This window comes from Scyliorhinus canicula, chromosome 19 (assembly GCF_902713615.1).
Source record: "Scyliorhinus canicula chromosome 19, sScyCan1.1, whole genome shotgun sequence".
Classification (NCBI taxonomy): Eukaryota; Metazoa; Chordata; class Chondrichthyes; order Carcharhiniformes; family Scyliorhinidae; genus Scyliorhinus; species Scyliorhinus canicula.
In genome coordinates this window covers 36,066,440-36,088,863 of record NC_052164.1, presented here as the reverse complement: position 1 = coordinate 36,088,863, position 22,424 = coordinate 36,066,440, and the positions used below count along the sequence as shown (strand labels likewise).

At 49.2% G+C, this 22,424-nt stretch overlaps 1 protein-coding gene and 1 long non-coding RNA gene across 4 annotated transcripts in view; one reads left to right on the top strand and one right to left on the bottom strand.

Moving 5' to 3' along the window:
- Window positions 1-22,424, top strand: part of moto (minamoto) — a 122,843-nt gene that overhangs the window by 81,073 nt on the left and 19,346 nt on the right. The gene's annotated exons all lie outside the window — the stretch shown is intronic.
- LOC119953860 overlaps window positions 1-22,424 on the bottom strand; it is a 41,293-nt gene that overhangs the window by 12,388 nt on the left and 6,481 nt on the right. The window contains exons 3-4 of the long non-coding RNA XR_005458127.1: window positions 12,073-12,168; window positions 7,860-7,980 (exon numbers count right to left, since the gene is read on the bottom strand). This is a non-coding gene — a long non-coding RNA (uncharacterized LOC119953860). The remainder of the gene's footprint in view (window positions 1-7,859; window positions 7,981-12,072; window positions 12,169-22,424) is intronic.

Genomic DNA, 22,424 nt, shown 5'->3' with positions numbered 1-22,424 from the left:
GGTAATCTAAATTTATTTTTTAAAAAACAAGGCTTCCTGTTTGGATAGATACCCAATGCCACGTTGAGTCAGAGTGGCCAATAGCTTGAACATCAAGAGCCTTGGCTGATACAGAGCATTGTTACGTTCAAATTGAAAAGTGAGGATTTTCTATGATCTTTGCAGTCAAAAGGTTTCACTAATATATCTAAGGATGTCATTTCTTAATAATCACAGACCACAAACCCTTACTCGGCCTTTTCAAAGAGAATAAAATGATACCGCCAATAACGTCAGCCAGGATTCAGCGATGGACATTGTACTATCCAGGTGTACAGATTATGCAGGGGGCTGCCCTTAGCCAACTCCCGTTGCCTGTATATCATCCGTATCTGCGAGTCGCGGACAAAGTTGAGTTGGCACTAAACCCCATGGACACGTCACCTGTCATGGCGCCTCAAATTTGCACATGGACTCAAAAGGACTCTACATTGGCAAAACTGCACCACTTCTTCCTACATGGGGACTACAGTGGAAACGTCCGGAAGAACTGTGCGCATTCGCAACAAGGCAGCAAGAGCTCAGTGTAGAACAATGGCATCCTCCTCTGGGAGCCCATTTGATTGTCCCAAGGCAAGGCTTGCAGGACTTGCACAATGGACATCCGAGGGTTTCCAAACTTAAAATGCTCACCAAGAGCTACGTGTGGTGGCCAGGACTATGGTGATATTAAGAGGATGGTGCAGCAGTGTGCCGATTGGCGAGAACATCAGAGCCTTCAGCCTTCCGCTTTGCTCCACCAATTGGGAGTGGTCGGGATGCTTTTCGGAATATGTGCACGCCGACTTCGGGCCCTTGCTAGAGTAGGTGTCAATGTTTTTGCTGCTGATTGATGCCCGCTCATGGATAGATGGATGCCGGTTACTTCCCACCATTTTGCGACTCGCCATCGAGAAGATACGCCAATCATTCAGAATCCACGGTATTCCAGAGGTGATTGTCACCGGTAATGGTACCCTTTCACATGTGAAGAATTTCGGAGGGTTTTGCAAACGAACGAGATGAAGCACATTCAAACTGCTCCGTATCACTTTGAATGGTCTGGCTGAGTGGGCAGTGCAAATGTTTTTAAGAGGGACATGTAAAAACCAATTACAGTGTCAGTTGAAAAAAAACGGCACATTGTTTATTTAATTAATTATCAGACCATGCCACATGTCAGGACTGGGATCGCACTGGCGGAGCTACTGATGGGTTGACAGTTCCGGAACTATCTAAGCTTCACATTTCCCAACTTTGGCGGGAAGGTGGAGAAGAAATAAGGCCTCCAGAAGAGGTATCATGACTGCTAGAAGCAGGACAGAGAATTCAAACCCAGGGACGCAGTATATGTTCGGAATCTTAGTCACTGCGCCCTGTAGATACCGGGGACCATAATGGAGAAAACAGGACCAATCTCCTATACGATCAAAACCAGAGAATCGACTTTGGACCACCTCAATGGCAGGGAGCCTGCAGCAGGTGTTGCCCTACCAGATGAATCGGTCCCTCGTTCCCCTTGCCTACCATCCATTAACCAAGGAGCACAACTCTCCAGGCACCTGAGCCCAGGTCAATATGGGATGGAAGACTGAGCATCATATATAGATACGGTATCCTCAATACCTTTGGAGGACAATATGGTCAGAGATGGACCTCCAACAGGACTTTTCTGCCCGTCAGTGCGAACACAACGCTCCGCATATTAAGAGGGCTGATTTGGGGTGACCAGCCTTTGACTCGAGGGAGTGAGGGGCAACACTGGAGCGGGACCAGGATAACATTAGTCGGGGGCGATCAGGGAGTTGACTGCAGGTTACCTAGGGGAAAACTCCAGGGTACCAAGGGGAAAGGGCTCTAGGCAGAATGGGCACTTGACTCCAGGGTACCAGGGGCTTGTTGGAAGAGATTGGGGTAACACTAAAAGTGTACCGGAGGTGGGCGGGAGGATGGGGGAGAGGGGGGAACTAGTCAAGGGAAGCCAGGATAACACTGGAAGGGTAGCGGTTTCTTAGATAGGGGTATGTACTGATGGCCGACATCCTAGGGTGTTAAAGGAAGTAGCAGCAGAGACAGTGGATCCATTGGTTATGATAGTGGATTGGAAAAATGCTAACGTAATGCCCTTTTTCAAAAGGCAGGGAGGCAGAATATGGGAAATTACAGATTAGTTAAACATCATTTGTTGGCAAATTGTTAGAATCAATTACAAAGGACGTAATATCAGGACATTTGGAAAGCCAAAGCGCTATCCATCAGAGTCAGCATGGTTTTATAAAAGGAAAATCGTGTTTGACCAATTTGCTTGAGTTCTACAAAGATATAACCAGTAAAGTGGATAATGGGGATCCTGTAGATGTAGTATATCTGGACTTTCGGCAGGCGTTTAATAAGGTGCCGCACAGAAGGTTAATTTACAAGGTGAGATCATATGGGATTAGGGGTAACTTATTAGCTTGGATAAAAGACTGGCTGACGGACAGGAGACAGAGTCAGGATAAATGGGTCTTTTCCTGGATGACAAGTTGTAACTAGTGTGGTGCCACATGGTTCAGTCCTTGGGCCCCAGCTATTTACAATCTATATTAACAACTTGGAAACAGGGATAGAAGGTTCTATAGCCATATTTTCAGATGACACAAAAATAGGTGGGATAATAAGTTGCAATGAGGAAATAAGAACTGTACAAATGGATATAGGTAGGTTATGAGAGTGAGCCAAAATGTTGCAGATAAGAGTTTAACGTGGATAAGTGTGAGGTCATCCATTTTGGTCGAAAAAATGGAAAGGCAACTTATTATCTAAATGGGGAGAGACTTCGGGGTGCTCCGATGCAGAAGGATCTGGGTATCCTTGTGGATGAGTCACATAAAATGACCATACAGGTGCAGCAGATAATAACGAAAGTAAATGGAATGTTGGCAACTGTGGCTGCGCTAGGCACAGTCCGCAGCAGCTACGCGAGGTCCCTGAAAGTTGTGAGGACGTGTCCCACGCCGTCGGGGACTCGGCTCATCGGGGTGGAGCTTTGGGGGAGGGCCTCAGGTGACGCCCTGAGGCCATCCGAACGGCGCGCGGCGTACGCCTCGGGTACATCACTTGTGAGGAGGTGGAGCATCGGGAAAAGGCGCCACCCCCGATACCAACGTAACATTGGATTCTCCGGCTGATTGCCAAACGCGATTTCAGCATCAGCGATCTGAGAATCCAGCCCATGGGGTTTGTCGTATGAGGAGAGATTGAACAGTTTAGGCCTATACTCTCTAGAGTTTAGAAGAATGAGGGGAGATCTAATTGAGGTATACAAGATGCTGAAAGGTATGGATAAAGTAGACATGGTGATGCATCCTGTTGTGAAGCATTCTAAAACGAGAGGTCATAAACTTAGAATAAGAGGTAGCAAATTTAAAACAGATTTGAGGAAAAACTACTTCTCCCAAAGGGTTGTGAATCTGCGGAATTCATTACCCCAGAGTGTGGTGGATGCAGGGACAGTGAGTAAGGAGGAGTTAGACAGATTGCAATTGATAATGGATTGTAGGGCTATGGAGAACGGGCAGGACAGTGGAATTGAGACCAGGATGGGATCAGTCATGATCTTATTGAGGGTATTTAGGCTCGGGAGGCTAAATTACCTACTCCTGCTCCTAGGTCATGTGTTCTAGGGAGCTCTGGATGATTTTGCAATCTAGCCCTTGGTCTGTAACATTGTAGGTAGCTGATAAGCGTAACATATCAGCCATGATAGAATGGCGGAGCACACTCAATGGGCCAAATGACCTAATTTTGCTCCTAAAACTTATGAACTTATGCTGTCAGTCAGCTTTTGGGACATAAATTAAATGATTGCACATTGAGTCATATTCTTTCAGGCATTATGTGTTTGAGACTCAAAAAATTTCAGTATTTATTTTGCTTTTCCTTGCTGTCTGTATTTTTCTCTTAATTGAGTCCCTTTTCTCTTCCTTTCACTTTCTGTAACTGATTTGACATTGAATTTATCCACTCTTTATACATCCTTTACAGTTCTTCCACTACTCATTTCTCACTGTTGGTTAGGAGATACACAGTTGATTGCCCTATGCTTTCAGATGCCCTGTTTTCCTCACCACATCATTATCAGATTGTGCTTCAAGCAATTTGTGATGAAAACATTTTTGAAATTAAGTGTACACAACAAGCCTAAATAATGGCAGACATCTTTAGTTGTCCACGATAACAGAATCTGGGCCATTGAGATTGACAATTAGCATCTCCGCAACCTGATATATTCCATCTTGAGTATAAGAGAGGTAGGTGAGGAAATTGCTGGTCTTTCTAAACTCTCATGATTTAGATGAAGGAATAAACACCCTTACATCCAAATTTGCAGGTGACACGTAGGCCTGAATTTTTTTAAAAAGGGAGAAGGTCTCATGCTTAGTCAGAATAGTGCTGTAGACCTAATTCTGGGAGTCTGCCCCTGAACCTAGCACCCACCGTTCTCTTTTACAAAACTGGGATGTCCAAACCGCAATTTGTTGGCTTTAAACCATTCAAGAGACGGTCTAAAGCAGCTTTGGATTGATGGGGTACCCCTTTGTAGAGGTAGGGTAAGCTAGGAGAGGCCAAGTACCCTTTGACATTGTAAAAAGTAAACATGAATGTGTGTAAAAAGTGGATAAACTCATTGGATCTGTCAACCTGAAGGGAACTGTCATGCCATTTAAAACGCCTAGCCTTTAAATTCAAAATTATCAGTGCTTGCTACTTCACTCTGTTGACATAAGCCTGATGGCAGGGCTAGCATTATACAATATGTGTTACATGACTGATTTCACAACCTATCATTATCACAGTGGGATGTCTTGTCAGTTAACAGTTTGATTGCAGGCTCCAAGTCATTATAAATGTGCGGCTGTGAAGACAAATGCTTGTTTTTACAAGGGATTAAGCATTTGAATGAAGTATTTGTTTTACAAGGTGTTTTTTCATGAAAATAAAGCCTGTAATAGGTACGTGGAACAATATTTTATTTCATATCACATGGTTCCTGAGGTCTGTCCATGGTGGATACCAGGTGAGTTGGCATGGAAGATGTATGAACCAAAGGTAGTGGGTGAGGAGCATGGCTAGACATAAATTGGTGCTAAGTTGTCATAGGGGCTATAAAGAGCCACAGGTTGGGCACACATTAGCAGTGGGGATAGGCCATTCGATCCCTTGAGCCTGCTGTGCCCCACATTCTACCAATCATCCATGACCTTTGACTCCCTTCTGTATTATGGGCCAGAGAACCTAAATTTTGCTTATGGGGAGCACAAGCGCCAACTTTGCAGATGTGATGCAACAGAGATCTAAAGTATTTTTAGACAAAAACGATGTTTATTCTATGAATCCAGTTAACATTTTATAAACACACAGTAAACATCTTATCAACTACCAACACTGATACTCCCCCAAAGATACAATACCCTTAGTAAGTGATCTGGAGTGATGTCAATGTGTAGGTGGTGCTGAGCTCTGGCTCTGCTTTTTACATTTGTTTTGAGCTGGAAGCTGTTTTGTAGCTGAGTTTTAGTTTTGTTTTCAGTTGGAGAGCTGCATTCAAACCAAGAAGGTATATTTTGGGTCTCTTTGGAGGGATGGAGAGACCCTCTCTTTGGAGAGACCCAAAATACACCTCCTTGGTTTGAATGCAGCTCTCCAACTGAAAACAAAACTAAAACTCAGCTACAAAACAGCTTCCAGCTCAAAACGAATGTAAAAAGCAGAGCCAGAGCTCAGCACCACCCACACACTGACATCACTGCAGCCACTTGAGAAGAAAAAACGTTTTTTTTTACAACTTTGGAGTACCCAATTCATTTTTCCAATTGAGGGGCAATTTAGCGTGGCCAATCCACCTAGCCTGCACTTTGGGTTGTGGGGGTGAAACCCACGCAAACACGGGGAAAATGTACAAACTCCACAAGGACAGTGACCCAGAGCCGGGATCAAACCTGGGACCTCGGCGCTGTGAGGCTGCAGGGCTAACCCACTGCGCCACCGTGCTGCCGACAAACATTTCTTAAAGTGACATTCCCATGACACTTATTAATCAATCTATTTACATCTGCCTGAAAAGTATTCATTGACCCTCTCTGTCTCCACTGCTCTCCAGGGAGGAGAGTTCCAAAGATTCCGGACCATCTTGAGAGAGACGTTATTTTCATTTCTGTCTTAAATGAGAGATCCCTTATTTTTAAACTGTCCCCCTAGTTCTACTAGTCTCCCCCACATCCTTTCAACATCCACCTTGCCAAGTGCCTCAGGATTGTTTGATTCAATAAGAACACCTCTCAATCTTCTAAATTCCAGTGGATACAGACCCAGCCAGTCCAACCCAGATAACCCCCCCCCCCACCACCCCAGGTATCAGTTGAGTTAACTTTCTCTGAACATCTTCTAATGTAGAGGTGCTCTTAAATAAGGAGATAAAAACTGTACACAGTACTCCAAGATATGGTCTCCACCAATGTCCTGCACAACTGTAGCAAGACATCCTTACTTTTATATTCCATTTCTGTTGTAATAAACAGCAACATTCCATTTGCCTTCCTAATCGCTTGCTGCAACTGCATACTAACTTTTTCTAATTCATGTACCAGAACACCCATATACCTCTGTATCTCAGACTTATGCAATCTCTCTCCATTTAAATAATATGCTGCTTTTCTGTTCTTCCTGCCACAGTGAACAAGTTCACATTTTCCCCATTCTCTGTCATCTTGGTTGGCAGAATGCCTGTAAAGGGCCATGAGAGCATGTAAAGGGGCATAGGATTTAGAAAGAACCATGGGGGGCAGCACGGTGGCGCAGTGGGTTAGCACTGCAGCCTCACGGCGCCAAGATTCCAGGATCTATCCCAGCTCTGTCTGCGTGGGTTTCGGCCCCACAACCCAAAGATGTGCAGGGTAGGTGGATTGGCCACGCTAAATTGCCCCTTAATTGGAAAAAATTAATTGGGTACTCTAAATTTATTTAAAAAAAAGAAAGAACCATGGGGGCAGAGCAGGGACATAGTTAGCCAAGGGGCTATAAAGGGCCTGGGGAGGTGGGTAGAAGGACATAGGATGGCATGGATGGTGGGTGAGAGCTAGAGGGTTTTTCTTTTTAGTTGGGACAAAGTCCCAGATCATCGAGGCCGGCCTTGCTCGCAGCCTACCCCTGCACTCAGCAGCCTTAGTGGCTGCCTCTGAACTCTTTTCCAGGGGTTAAACTTCAGCATGTCACTCCAAAACCCCCCCAACCCCAGAACAAAAATTCAGAGATCCGGGGCACTTTCTCCCCAGTTGGGTTTGCTGAGTTGAGAATTTTCATGACGAGCAGGAGCGAATTTTAAAATGTTCAGATGAAATTTTTATTCTCTGTCCTTCCAGTTTTCCGTGAGTGTACTTTATAGTGCTATTACCCAATGCATAATGACAACAGACAAATGGAAAATTGATCATGGCAAAAAATTTTAAATAATGAGGAGGGCTTGGAAAACTCACTGTCAAACCTTCCTCAGCAACTTGAGTTAAATGTTAAGTGAGTCAGACTGTCAGATTAATTTTAAAATAGAGCTGGAAGGTGTCCAGTCAGCCAGCTGGCAAGGAGGGTTCGCAAAAATGGCAGGAATTCTAGAGAGGATGGGGATAACAACAGGTAATTCCATTTAAAAAATGCATCTCTGTAATTGATTCCTTTGACAATGGGAATTAGTGTAACCAATTTTCCCTATGCCAGTGCTTTTCAAGCTTTTTTTCCCGGGACCCATGCCAATTGACATTCATGACCCACGATGGCCAACCTTAGTTAAACACGCCATGCTCGCTTACCATTAATGCGAATGGGGAGCTTACTTGGTCCTTCCATCTCACTTGAATCAGGTTCAAAGAAGGAGAGGGCAATGCACATATCAGGTGCTGACTTCAGCTAGTTCCTTTGTGTAGTCTTCATCTTTGTGAAAAGGAAAAATCACACATGTAGGTCATCATGAAGGGTAATAGCAACAGGGCTATGAATCCTTATTTGCATTGGTACAATTGACAAAACCATACCTCAAGAAATCATCTTTATACTTTATATAAATTTCTGTTCACCAGGGGCCCTGGAGCTCTGTACAGAGGTAACACTAGAACTGCTCTGTCCTGCCTTAGACCCTCCTAGTAGCTCTCTCCAGCAGATTCATAGCCCTGTGTGTTATATTCAAGGAAGTACTGGCAAATTTGAGACGTTTCAGATTTTGGAAGAGAAGTGGTGGGGGAAAAATTCCTTTTGAGGTGGGCGTTAATTTCACAGCGCTTCATAGAGCAGGACCGCAAGTCAAATATATTGTCAGAAGCACCCAGAAAGAACAGGGAAAGAGAAGGTAACAAATGATAGATCGTTTTTCATGTTTTTTCCTTGAAGTTGAATTCTTCCTTGCTCAATTAGAGATGGATAGCAAATAGTGGTCAAGCAAGTGACGCCCATATTGGGATCCTCGGCTGCAACTTTAACATAACTTCATATTGTGTGACTCTAAGAATGAACAGCAATTCGCCATGTTTCTGACAAATTCACCAGGTGGTGAGCATATTCGGATAACACTGGTGTTAATGCTGAGGACGCTCAGTTCTGGATAGTGCACCTCAGGATGGATATGTTAGACTTGAGAGGGTGCAATACATGATACTGAGGCTAAAAGGCTTACATAACCTATTTGTATTCCTTCAAATATGGGAGATTCAGGAATAATCTGATCAAGGTGTTTAAGATAATGAAAATATTTGGTAGGGTAGAAATTATTTCATTTGGTGGGGAACTCTACAACAAAGGACATAATCTTGAAATTAGAGAAAGGCCATTCAGGGAATGTCAGAAGCAACTTCACAAAAAAGATGGAGAAAAGGTGAAACTCTCACTCTAAAGAATTTCAAAAATGAGATTGCGAGAATTTTGTCTGTTTGGTAAGGGTATTAAGGGAATGTCAGACCAAAGCTGGTCAGTGGAGTTAAAATGCAGCTCAGCCGTAATCTAATTGAATGGCAGAGCAGGCTCAAGGGGCTAAATGGCATATTCCTTGGGCTGGATTCTCTGTCGGCTGGGTTCCTCCATTTCGCGGGAGCACACTCACGCCCGCTGATTTCCAGATGGTGGGGGGTGCCCACAATGGAAAACTCCATTGGCCCGCTGCTAGGATGAAGGATCCCGCTGCCGACGGGGGACGCACTGCAACAGAAAACGGGTGCAGCGGGATGGAGGATCCCGCCCCTTATCTGTTAGAGCCCAAATTGTATCAGTCAAAGCTTCCATCAATGCTGCCGAAGCTAGTAACACAGACACCATGGTAGATTGCAGGCTACTGAGATCACTGGCTAGAATGTTGCATGCTCTCAAATTAAACTCTTCCATAGTATAAAACGTGTTATGGTAATTCACAATAGTAGCACTCATAGCCTAATACTCCCAGCAACTGCTTGTATGTGTCATGGACTCTCCTTTCGTAAACTGAGCCTCTGACGACAATTCAAACACCTCTAGTAAAATTAGGAACATAGCTTCCCTTTCCATTGACCCCTGTTCCCTCACAGGCTCTCGGAGGTCCAGAGTGGCCCTGGCCACTTAAGCTCTTGATGCACCTAGCCATAATTTAAAAAAACAAAGATACATGAAAACAAAATAGGGCACCAAAAAAAATATACAATTTTTTTTTATTTAACAAATGCTTTTCTAGCCTTTTTCTATGAAAATGCACTAATTATTGAGGGAAAATCTAGCTTTCGTGAAATGTCACAGTTGATATTAAGCATGGGCAAACCGTTCAAAAACTCTTATCCCATAGTTGAATGGTGGTAGTTCTTTACTTGCTTCAACACGTTGAAATTGTGTTCGCCTGAAGCCACATTTACAGGCAAACTGACAAAAATATGCAATGCAATTGTGGTATCAGGAAACACCCAAGAGAGTCAAGTGTGAGTATTTCTTGAAGCAATTCCTTTGGCTTGCAATCCAGAGAAGAGTGTTTTGGGGGATTTATGTTGAAACATTACCCATTCTAAAGAGTTATTGGCAACGAATAGTACGACAACTTCAACCATGTGCTAACCCTGCTGCCTTAATTTATGCACATACTTGCACTTCCATCACATACCAGTAGGATTAGCTGCGCAGAAGCTGCCTGATTTACAATACATAACAGCAAAACTTTCTTTTCCTATATTATTTTCTTGCGCGCATAAAAACTAGTTGCAAAACTTATCAAATGCCAAAAATTTAACAAGTGTCTAAATTTGAGGCCAGGCCAAATGGCCTTCCTGGCCTCCCCTTCTGTTTGACCCTGCCTGTTCACAAGAGCTTTGCAAGTTCCTTTGCGCCACCTCCTTCTGCCCCACTAACCATCATAGCCAGGTTGCTGATCTCTGGCATTTGGAAAAGCTGAGGTGAATGAAAGTATTTTTCAGAGAGGGTTCTATGTTTCTCCAAGCTATGGCTTCATCTTCCGAAAGATGATGAGAACCTAAAGGAGGACAGAAATTATGGATAACTTCGAGTGGCGGCATGGAGTGAGTGGTTGCACACAGGGCAGCTCTGCCTCGAAGGCATTTATTGGACACTTTGTACCCGTTAGTGGGGTAGCTCCGGCTGGAAAGTGGTGTAGAGGGAGAGGTTCTCCCCAGGATTGGCATGTCTACTGGCTACCAGACCCGGCAAAAAAACAGGCAAAGAACTGGCTAAGAAATTGGAGCGGACCTGTAGCGCAGCAACAATTGAGAAAATGGTGGAGGGGGAAGGGTTGATGCCAGTGAGAAAGGCCCAGATGGAACAGTTGATGGCGTTCATCAAAGAGGAATTTCACCAACAAAGGAAGGAGAGGCACAGTGACTGGTCAAAGGCCATTGAGGGAGCATTAGAACCTCTGCGAGCATCGATGGACCGTGTGGTGAAGTGCCCTGAAGCACAAGGGGCGAAGTACGAGAGGTGGAAATGGTGGTGACTGACCTAAACGATTGGATGGTGTCCTTGGAGGTGGGGATCCTAGGGGACCTATGCAAGTCATTGAGGGTGAAGGTGGAGGAGCACAAAAACAGATCCAGGCGGCAGAACCTGCGGATTGTGGGGCTGCCAGAAAGTGTGGAAGGAGCGAGCGCCTCAAAATATGTGTCAAGGATGTTGGCCATGTTGGTGGAGGAGGGAGTGCCGTATAAGGACCCAGAGTGAACAGGCCCCACAGATCTTTAAGGCAGCGTCGAGAGTGGGGGAGCTGCCGCAGGCCGTGATTGTGCAGTTGAAAAATTTGTGGAGATGGAAAAATTCTACGATAGGCCAGGGAAATTGTGAATGGGAGGGGAATCATGTCCGAATGTATCAAGATATTGGTGCGGAGCTGGCGAAGAGGCGTGCAGGATTCAACAAAGCCAAGGCCATGAGAAGTGGCCAGGTTTTGGGGCGGGGGGATTACGACATGGCAGAGTTGGAGACGGAGCGTGGTTATGGATGAAGGTGGGGGCCAACTTGGATGGGCCCCGATTTGGGGTGGTATTAGAGGATGCAGAGCCAGAGGGGGATGATGGCGGACGGTAGAGAGGAGTGGAGTGGTAAACTTCACGTAAGAATTGTAACATGGAATGTCCAGGAGTTAAATGGGCTGATCCTGGATTTGTGCGCACAGTTTCTATTCAGAGAAGTTTCAGGTTTTGAAAGTGAAGAGATGGTTGAAAGATCCCTTTGAGTTTGAGACCAGAGTCAATTATTAACTTATAGCTGACTTCAAATGAGGAGAGTGAACTTCTGCGCCTCACCTATAGCAGCACATTAAAAGCACGCCACAAGTCTTTGAGGTTGTCAGCGTTCTGGAATAGCATCTCCGAGGAGATCCAGTGCTGAGTAAAATTAGCATTTTGTTGCTATTTCTCCTCACAACGACCCAAATACGTGAGGTTGTATTCTCCATCCTCACAGAGATGAAAACAGCACAAAAGGAACCGGCTGAACTCTGTACCTGATATGCGCATTGTCCTCTTCTGTAAACGTGATTGGAGTGAGATTGTTAGGACCAAGCAGGCTTACCTGTCGCATTTAAGATGAGCCGAAAGTGGTGTGTGGTCATGAATGTTTGGTCGGCAGATGTGGGTCCCAAAGATCGGCAGGTTGCTATAAATGGTCCTGTGGACATAAAAATTTGAAAAATACTGTTATAGATTGATATTATTTTGCATCTTATTTTAATCCATTGCTGATGTCATCAGTAAGTACTGTGATGTCATTAGTTGTTGTTACCTATGTTAATTTATATTTAACTCATATGTTCCAATTCTATTTTGTTACTGTAATTTCAATGTTTAGTGTGTTGCTCCTATTTTTGAATCCATACTGTATTTTAAACTTTGTTACTTTTATATATTAAAGAATATTAACTTTAATTTTATTTTTAAAAATATTTTATTAAGGCAAATATAATTTTAACAATTTTCAAGAGGAAAAAACAACAAAGCAAATAACACCCAGCCAACATGGCTTGCATACAGAATTCCTCAAACCCCCATTCCCACTAACTTTCCCACCTCAACTGCCCATGCTATCCTCTTTCCCTATACCCCCCCCCCCCCTCTCTCTCTGCTGACAGCTTAATTTTCCCCAAAGAAGTCGATAAAAGGCTGCCACCTCCGGGCAAACCCGAGCGTCGTTCTCCTCGGGGCGAACTTGATCTTCTCAAGCCTAAGAAACCTGGCCACGTCACTAACCTATACCCCGATTTCGGGGGTTCTGAGTCCCTCCGTACCAACAAGATCCGTCTCCGGGTTACCAGGGAGGCAAAGGCCAAAACATCAGCCTCTCTCGCCCCCTGGACTCTTGGGTCTTCTGACAAACCAAAAATTGCCACCTGGACTCGGAACCACCCGTACCTTCAATACCTGCATCATGACATCACCAAATCCCTGGCAAAATCCCCTAAGCCTCGGACATGCCCAAAACATGTGGACATGATTTGTGGGCCCTCCCGCAAACTGCCCACACCTATCCACCACCCCTTCATAGAACCTGCTGATATAGGCCACAGTTATATGCGCCCTGTGGAGCACCTTAAATTGTATCAGGCTAAGCCTTGCACACGACGAGAACACGTTGACTCTACTCAGGGCATCCTCCCACAACCCCGCCTCTAACTCCCTGCCTAATTCTTCTTCCCACTTTTGCTTCACCTCCCCTATCGGGGCCCTTGATGGAACCATCAATTCACGAGACACGTGCTTTCAGATATGAACAGTGGTTTTAATCCACTTACTTCAGAGCCAGCCTGTTACCCGTTGAACTCTTGATGAACTCAGGCTGGCTCTGGACACGGTTATTTATACAGCAGCCTAGGGGGAGGAGTAGTGGGCAGAGCCAAGGGTGGAGCCCTGTACAAACTCCTGAGCATTCCCAGAGCTACTCCCCCCTAGTGGTCGGATAACTCTACTGCGCTTATAATAGTATTGGTAAATACAGTGTGAATTACTAAGTGACATTCACTACATTCACCCCCTGCAAAAAAAATCAAGTCCGGCGGGGGTGGTGGTCTACTGTCCGGTGGTCGAACTGTCCGCTGTGATCTGCGGAGCACCGGGGTTGCAGCCTCTTGCGGTGGCTGGATGGGTGTTGTGTGCTGGGCTCCAATGGTGGACTCCAGGGAGGGTTGTGTCCGAGCTTCATACTCCTCTGCGGGCGCTGGGGGCTGGCCGGCGCGGGTGCACGGAACTGGTGGAGCGAGCTCGTGGGCTCGGGAGCGCGAGGGGGCGGCAGCATGGGGTGTAGGGTGAGGGGTCCTTCTGTGGGGGTAGAGGGGGCATCCGGAGGCTCGTTGAGCTTCCCGGGTCGATACTTAATATCGTAATTATAGGTGGAGAGTTCGATCCTCCACCAAAGAATTTAATCATTTTTTATTTTGCCCCTTTGCGAGTTACCAAACATAAAGGCAACCGATCGTTGGTCGGTGATGAGGGTGAACCTCCTATCTGCGAGGTAGTGCCTCCAGTAACGAATAGCCTCCACAATGGCTTGTGCTTCTTTCTCGACTGAGGAGTGTCGGAGTTCTGAAGCGGAGAGGGTACGGGAGAAAAATGCGACTGGTCTCCCTGCCTGATTTAGTGTGGCTGCTAGAGCTACCTCTGAGGCGTCGCTCTCAACCTGGAATGGAGTGGATTCATCCACCGCCCGCATGGCCGCTTTGGCGATGTCCTCCTTGATGTAGTTGAAGTCCTGGCGTGCCTCAGCTGACAGGGGAAATCGTGTGGCCTTAAAAGAGTAGGCGGGCTTTGTCCGCATATTGAGGGACCCACTGGGCATAGTAGGAGAAGAAGCCCAAGCACCGTTTGAGGGCCTTGGGGCAATGGGGGAGGGGAAGTTCTAAGAGGAGGCGCATACGGTCCGGGTCTGGGCCCAGGTCTCCGTTTTCCACGACGTAGCCGAGGATGGCCAGTCTGTTTGTGCGGAAAACGCATTTCTCTTTGTTGTAGATGATGTTTAATTTCTGTGCCGTCTGGAAAAAATGGTGGAGGTTGGCGTCATGGTCCTGCTGGTCATAGCCGCAGATGGTGACATTGTCCAAGTACGGAAACGTGGCCCGCAGCCCGTACTGGTCCACCATTCGGTCCATTGCTCGTTGGAACACCGAGACCACATTAGTGACGCCGAAGGGGACCCGGAGGAAGTGGAAGAGGCGGCTATCGGCCTCGAATGCCGTGTAGTGGCGGTCCTCCGGGCAGATTGGGAGCTGGTGGTATGCAGACTTCAGATCCACCGTGGAAAAGAGCCGATACTGGGCGATCTGATTTACCACGTCTGCAATCCTGGGGACGGAATACGCGTCGAGGAGCGTAAATCTATTTATGGTCTGACTAGTCGACAACCATGCGGAATTTTTCCCCGGTCTTAACGACCACCACCTGAGCTCTCCAGGGACTATTGCTGGCCTCTATAATCCCCTCACTGAGAAGCCTTCGAACCTCTGATCTGATAAATACCCTATCCTGCAGGCTGTATCGCCTGCTACGAGTGGCTACGGGCTTACAGTCCTTTGTGAGATTGGCGAAGAGAGGAGGGGGGAGATTCGCAGCGTAGCGAGGCTGCAGATAGTGAGTGGGGGCAGGGGCCCGCCGAACTTGCGGGGCCCCGGTGATGAGGACTATTGTGGAGGAGGTGCTTTTACCGATAGGCGCTTCTGTGGATGCGAAAGAGACTCTAGGATACTATGTTTCCTCCTGGTGCCAGGGTCCAGGATGTCTCTGAATGGGCAGGAAGCATTCTGAAGGGAGAGGGTGAACAGTCAAGAGGTCGTCGTACACATAGGTACTAATGGCATAGGCAGGAAGAGCAATGAGGTCCTTCAGAAGGAGTTCCGGGAGTTCGGCACGAAGCTAAAAAACAGGACCTCTATGGTTGTAATTTCAGGATTTGTCCCTGTACCCCGTGCCAGTGAGGCGAGAAATAATAGGATAAGGCAGCTAAATATGTGGCTAAACTGGTGGTGTAGGAGGGAGGGTTTCAGATTTCTGGACCATTGGGATCTCTTCCAGCGGAGGTGTGACCTGTACAAGAACGATTGCATCTAAACTGGAGGGTCACCAATATCCTGGCTGTGAGGTTTGCTGGAATCACCTGGGAGGATTTAAATTAGTGTAGCGGGGGGGTGGGAACAAGAGTGTTAGCTCAGAAGGTATAATAAATGAAGGAAATAGAGAATAACAATATCAACCTGTCTGCTGAAATGCAGTGGTTCGAAGTTCATTTCTTTCAATGCAAGACGTATAGCAGGTAAGGCAGATGAACTTAGAGCACTTATTAGTACTTGGAGCTATGATGTTGTCGCTATCACAGAAATATGGTTAAAGGACGGGCAGAATTGGCAGCTGAACGTTGGAGGATAAGATGCTTGAGGAGAGATAGAGGGGGATGTAAAAGGGGTGGGGGAGTAGCATTACTGGTTAAGGAAAATAGAGCCGTACTGCAGGAGGATACCTCGGAAGGCTCATACAATGAGGCAATCTAAGTAGAGCTCAGGAAGAGGAAGGGAGCAATCACAATGTTGGGGGTTTACTACAGGCCCCCTAACTTCCAGCGGGAGATAGAGGAGCAGATAGGTAGTGATTTTGGATACGTTAAAAAGTAACAGGGTTGTTGTAGGGGATTTTAACTTCCCCTATATTGACTGGGACTCACTTGATGCTAGGGGCTTGGATGGGGCAGTGTTTGTAAGGAAGGCTTCTTGATGCAATATGTAGATAGTCCAACTAGGGAAGGGGCCGTACTCGACCTGGTATTGGGGGATGAGCCTGGACAGGTGGTTGAGGTTCCAGTAGGGGAATCTTTTGGGAGTAGTGAGCACAATTCCATAAGTTTTAGGGTACTTTTAGATAGGGATCAGGGTAACCGGTGATAAACTGGGGAAAGGCAAATTATGATAATCTTAGACAGGAATTTAAGAATTTGGATTGGGTGCGGCTGTTGGAGGGTAAATTGACATCAGACATGTGGGAGTCTTTCAAGCGACAGTTGATTAGGATTCAGGAAAGTCACGTTCCTGGGAGAATGAAGGATAAGTATGGGAAGTTTAGGGAGCCTTGGATAACGAGGGATATTGCGAAACTCATCAAAATGAAAAAGAAGGCTTTTGTATGGTCTAGAAGGGTGGGGATAGTCAAAACCCTTGAGTATAAGGAAAGTGGGAAGGTACTGAAACTGGAAATTAGGAGGGGTCATGAAAAGTCCTTGGCAAGTTGAATTAAGGTGAATCCCAAGGCTTTTTATGCATATGTAAAAAGCAAGAGGGTGACCAGGGAAAGGATTGGACCACTTCAGGACAGTGGGGGGGGAAGCTTTGTGTTGAGTCAGAGGAAATGGGTGAGGTACTAAATGAGTACTTTGCATCAGTGTTCACCAAAGAAAAGGACATTGTGGAACATGATTCTTGGGTAGGGTGTGTGGATAGTCTGGGTCATGTTGACATCAAAAAGGAGGAGGTTTTGGGTGTTTTAAAAGACATCAAGTTAGATAAGTCTCCTGGGCCTGATGGGATTTACCCCCGAATACTGAGGGAAGCAAGGGAGGAAATATCCGGGACCTTGACTGACATCTTTGTATCCTCATTGGCTGCAGGTGAGATCCCAGAGGATTGGAGAATAGCTAATGTGGTACCACTGTTTTAAGAAAGATAGCAGGAATAATCCAGGAAACTATAGGCCAGTGAGCCTTACATCGGTAGTAGGTAAATGGAGAAAATTTTCGGGGACAGGATTTATACCCATTTGGAAACAAATGGACTCATTAGCGATAGGCAGCATGGTTTTGTGAAAGGAAGGTCGTGCCTCACGAACTTGATCGAGTTTTTTGAGGAGGTGACAAAGATGATTGATATGGGGAGGGCGGTAGATGTTGTTTACATGGACTTCAGTAAAGCCTTTGACAAGGTGCCTCATGACAGACTGATACAAAAGGCGATGTCACAGGGGATCAGAGGTGAGGTGGCAAGATGTATGCAGAACTGGCTCAGTCACAGACGGCAGAGGGTAGCAGTAGAAGGGTGTTTTTCTGAATGGAAGGTTGTGACTAGTGGTGTTCTAAGCCTGTGTTGTTTCTAGTATACATAAACAATTTGGAGGAAAATTTAGCTGGTCTGATTAGTAAGTTCCCGAATGACATCAAGGTTGGTGGACTGGCAGATAGTGTTGAGTATTGTCAGAGGATACAGCAGGACATAGATAGGTTGGAGACTTGGGCAGAGAAATGACAAATGGAGTTTAATCCGGACAAATGTGAGGTATGCATTTTGGTAGGTCTAACATAGAGGGAAAATACAGTAGTCCCCCGTTATACCACGCTCCGCAATACCGCGGTTCGCGATATACCGCGGGGGGGTTTATGGACCCCAACTGTCAGTTGTGTCAATTTCAGCGGCCGGCTGATTATTTCAGTGAGAGCAGCTTCCCTCTCTGGATCAAAGTGAGCCGGCCGCTGAAATTGACACTGCCCGCTGCTTTCTCCCTCCAATCAGAAACATTAAAACTTAAAAGTTGGATTGGAGGGAGAGAGCAGCGGGCAGTGTCAATTTCAGCGGCCGGCTCATTTTGATCCAGAGAGGGAAGCTGCTCTCACTGAAATAATCAGCCGGCCGCTGAAATTGACACTGCCGAGGGGGGGGGGGGCGGGTATTGGGGGGGAGAAGAGGGGGGGGGGGCGGGTATTGGGGGGGAGAAGAGGGGGGGCGGGTGGTTGGAGGGGGGGGGGGGGCGGGGTTGGATGGGGGGGGAGAAGAGAAGAAGGGAGAAGAGGGGGGGCGGGTGTTGGTGGGGGGAAGAAGAGGGGGGTCGGTGTTGGGGGGGGGGAGAAGAAGTAGGGGGGGCGGGTTTTGGGGGGAGAAGGTGGGGGAGAAGAGGGGGGGAGAAGAGGGGGGCGGGTGTTGGGGGGGAAGAAGAGGGGGGCGGGTGTTGGGGGGGGTAGACGAGGGGGGGTCGGGTGTTGGGGGTGAGAAGAGGTGGGGCGGTGTTGGGGGGGGAGAGGTAGGGGGGCGGTGTTGTGGGGGAGCGGAGGGGGGCGGTGTTTGGGGGGGAGAGGAGGGGGGCGGGTGTTGGGGGGGAGAAGAGGGGGGGCGGGTGTTGGGGGGGGAGAAGAGGGGGGGCGGGTTGTTGGGGGGGAGAAGAGGGGGGCGGGTGTTGGGGGGGGGAGAGGAGGGGGGCGGGTGTTGGGGGGGGAGAGGAGGGGGGCGGGGTGTTGGGGGGGAGAGGAGGGGGGCGGGTGTTGGGGGGGGAGAGGCGGGGGGCGGGTGTTGGGGTGGAGAGGAGGGGGGCGGGTGTTGGGGTGGAGAGGAGGGGGGCGGGTGTTGGGGTGGAGAGGAGGGGGGCGGGTGTTGGGGGTGGAGAGGAGGGGGGCGGGTGTTGGGGTGGAGAGGAGGGGGGCGGGTGTTGGGGGGGGAGAGGAGGGGGGGCGGGGTGTTGGGGGGGGAGAGGAGGGGGGGCGGGTGTTGGGGGGGGGAGAGGGGGGCGGGTGTGGAGGGGGGCGGGTGTTGGGGGGGGAGAAGAGGGGGGGGCGGGGTGTTGGGGGGGGAGAAGAGGGGGGGGCGGGTGTTGGGGGAGAAGAGGGGGGCGGGTGTTGGGGGGAGAAGAGGGGGGGCGGGTGTGGGGAGAGGAGGGGGGCGGGTGTTGGGAGGGGGGAGAGGAGGGGGGCGGGTGTGGGGGAGAGAGGGTGGACCTGCGGGTGTTGGGGGAGAGAGGGGGGCCCTGCAGGTGTTGGGGGAGAGCGGGTGTGGGCGGGTGTGGGGAGACCCCCCCTGTGGGTGTGGGGGGGGGAGAAGAGGGGGGGCGGGTGTTGGGGGGGGAGAAGAGGGGGGGCGGGTGTTGGGGGGGGGGGAGGAGGGGGGCGGGTGTTGGGGGGGAGAGGAGGGGGGCGGGTGTTGGGGGGGAGAGGAGGGGGGCGGGTGTTGGGGTGGAGAGGAGGGGGGCGGGTGTTGGGGGGGAGAGGAGGGGGGGCGGGTGTTGGGGGGGAGAGGAGGGGGGCGGGGTGTTGGAGGGGGGCGGGTGTGTTGGGGGGGGGAGAAGAGGGGGGGGGTGTTGGGGGGGGAGAAGAGGGGGAGCGGGTTGTTGGGGGGGAGAAGAGGGTGGGGGTGTTGGGGGGGGAGAAGAGGGGGCAGGTTGTTGGGGGGCGAAGAGGGGGGGCGGGTGTTGGGGGGGAGAGGAGGGGGGCGGGTGTTGGGAGGGGGGAGAGGAGGGGGGCGGGTGTTGGGAGGGGGGAGAGGAGGGGGGCGGGTGTGGGAGGGGGGAGAGGAGGGGGGCGGGTGTTGGGAGGGGGAGAGGAGGGGGGCGGGTGTGGGGGAGACCCCCCCTGTGGGTGTGGGGAGAGAGGGTGGACCTGCGGGTGTTGGGGGAGAGAGGGTGGCCCTGCAGGTGTTGGGTGGGAGCGGGTGTGGGCGGGTGTGGGGGAGACCCCCCTGGGGGTGTGGGGGAGAGAGGGTGGACCTGCGGGTGTTGGGGGAGAGAGGGGGGCCCTGCGGGTGTGGGGGAGACCCCCCCTGGGGGTGTGGGGGAGAGAGGGTGGACCTGCGGGTGTTGGGGGAGAGAGGGGGGCCCTGCGGGTGTGGGGGAGACCCCCCTGGGGGTGTGGGGGAGAGAGGGTGGACCTGCGGGTGTTGGGGGAGAGAGGGGGGCCCTGCGGGTGTTGGGGGAGAGAGGGGGGCCCTGCGGGTGTTGGGGGGAGGGGGGGGAGGGGGCGAGCCGGAGGGTGTGGGGAGGGGGCGAGCCGGAGGGTGTGGGGGGAGAGGGGGCGAACCGGAGGGTGTGGGGGGAGAGGGGTCTAGTTGGAGGATGTGGGGGAAGAGGGGGCGAACCGGAGGGTGTGGGGGGAGAGGGGCCGAGCCGGAGGGTGTGGGGGGGGAGAGGGGGCGAGCCGGAGGGTGTGGGGGGAGAGGGGTCTAGTTGGAGGATGTGGGGGGAGAGGGGGCGAGCCGGAGGAAAAAAAAAGAAATTGACACTGCCAGCTGCTCTCTCCCTCCAATCAGAAACATTAAAACTTAAAAGTTGGATTGGAGGGAGAGAGCAGCGGGCAGTGTCAATTTCAGCGGCCGGCTGATTTCAGTGAGAGAGCAGCTTCCTTCTCCGGATCAAAGTGAGCCGGCCGCTGAAATTTTAATTGGATCCACGATGGGGGTTTTAAATTTATTTTAAAATCTATGCTAGCGCTTCCCATTGTGAGTCTACGGGGGTCTGACTCTCTCCCCCCGCCCCCCCCCCCCCCCCCCGTAGACTCACAATGGGAAGCGCTAGCATAGATTTTTAAATAAATTTAAAAGCCCCATCATGGATATCCGCGGCTCGGATACAACGCGGGTGGCTGTCTTGGACCCCAACACCCGCGTTATAAAGGGGGACTACTGTATACAGTAAATGGCAAAACTCCTCGGAATATGGAAAGTCAGATATCTGGGCATACAGGTCCACAGATCTTTGAAAGTGGCAACACAAGTGGGACATTGAGTATAAAAACTGGCAAGTCATGCTACAGTTGTATATAACTTGGTACAGCTGCACTTGGAATATTGCGCACAATTCTGGTCGCAGAGGAGGTTTACCACGATGTTGCCTGGTCTGGGAGGTGTTAGATATGCGGAGGGGCTGAATGGAGTCGGATTGTTTTCATTAGAACAATGGAGATTGAGGGTGACCTGATAGAGGTCTACAAGATTATGAGAGGCATAGATAGAGTGGATGGGCAGACACACTTTCCCAGGGTGGAGGGGTCAATCACTAGGAGGCATAGGTTTAAGGTCCGTGGGGCAACTTTTAGGTGATGTGCGAGGCAGAGTTTTCACACAGAGGATGGTGAGTGTCTGGAACGCGCTGCCAGGGGAGGTTGTGGAAGCAGATACATTAACGGCGTTCAAAAGGCATAGAACATAGAACACTACAGCACAGTACGGGCCCTTCGGCCCTCGATGTTGCGCCGACCTGTGAAACCATCTGAAGCCTATCTGACCTACACTATTCCATTTTCATCCATATGTCTATCCAGTGACCACTTAAATGCCCTTAAAGTTGGTGAGTCTACTACTGTTGCAGGCAGGGCGTTCCACACCGCTACTACTCTCTGAGTAAAGAAACTGCCTCTGACATCTGTCCTATATCTATCACCCCTCAATTTAAAGCTATGTCCCCTCGTGTTGGTCATCACCATCCGAGGAAAAGGACTCTCACTGTCCACCCTATCTAACCCTCTGACTATCTTATATGTCTCTATTAAGTCACCTCTCAGCCTTCTCCTCTCTAACGAAAACAACCTCAAGTCCCTGAGCCTTTCCTCGTAAGACCTTCCCTCCATACCAGGCAACATCCTAGTAAATCTCCTCTGAACCCTTTCCAAAGCTTCCACATCCTTCCTATAATGTGGTGACCAGAACTGCACGCAGTACTCCAGGTGCGGCCGCACCAGAGTTATGTACAGCTGCAGCATGACCTTGTGGCTCTGAAATTCAATCCCCCTGCTGATAAAGGCTAGCACACCATATGCCTTCTTAACAGCCCTATTAACCTGGGTGGCAACTTTCAGGGATTTATGTACCTGGATGCCGAGATCTCTCTATTCATCTACACTACCAAGAATCTTGCCATTAGCCCAGTACTCTGTATTCCTGTTACTCCTTCCAAAGTGAACCACCTCACACTTTTCCACATTAAACTCCATCTGCCACCTCTCAGCCCAGCTCTGCAGCTTATCTATGTCCCTCTGTATCCTATAACATCCTTCAGCACTATCCACAACTCCACCGACCTTCGTGTCATCTGCAAATTTACTAACCCATCCTTCTACACCCTCTTCCAGGTCATTTATAAAAATGACAAACAGCAGTGGCCCCAAAACAGATCCTTGCGGTACACCACTAGTAACTGAACTCCAGGATG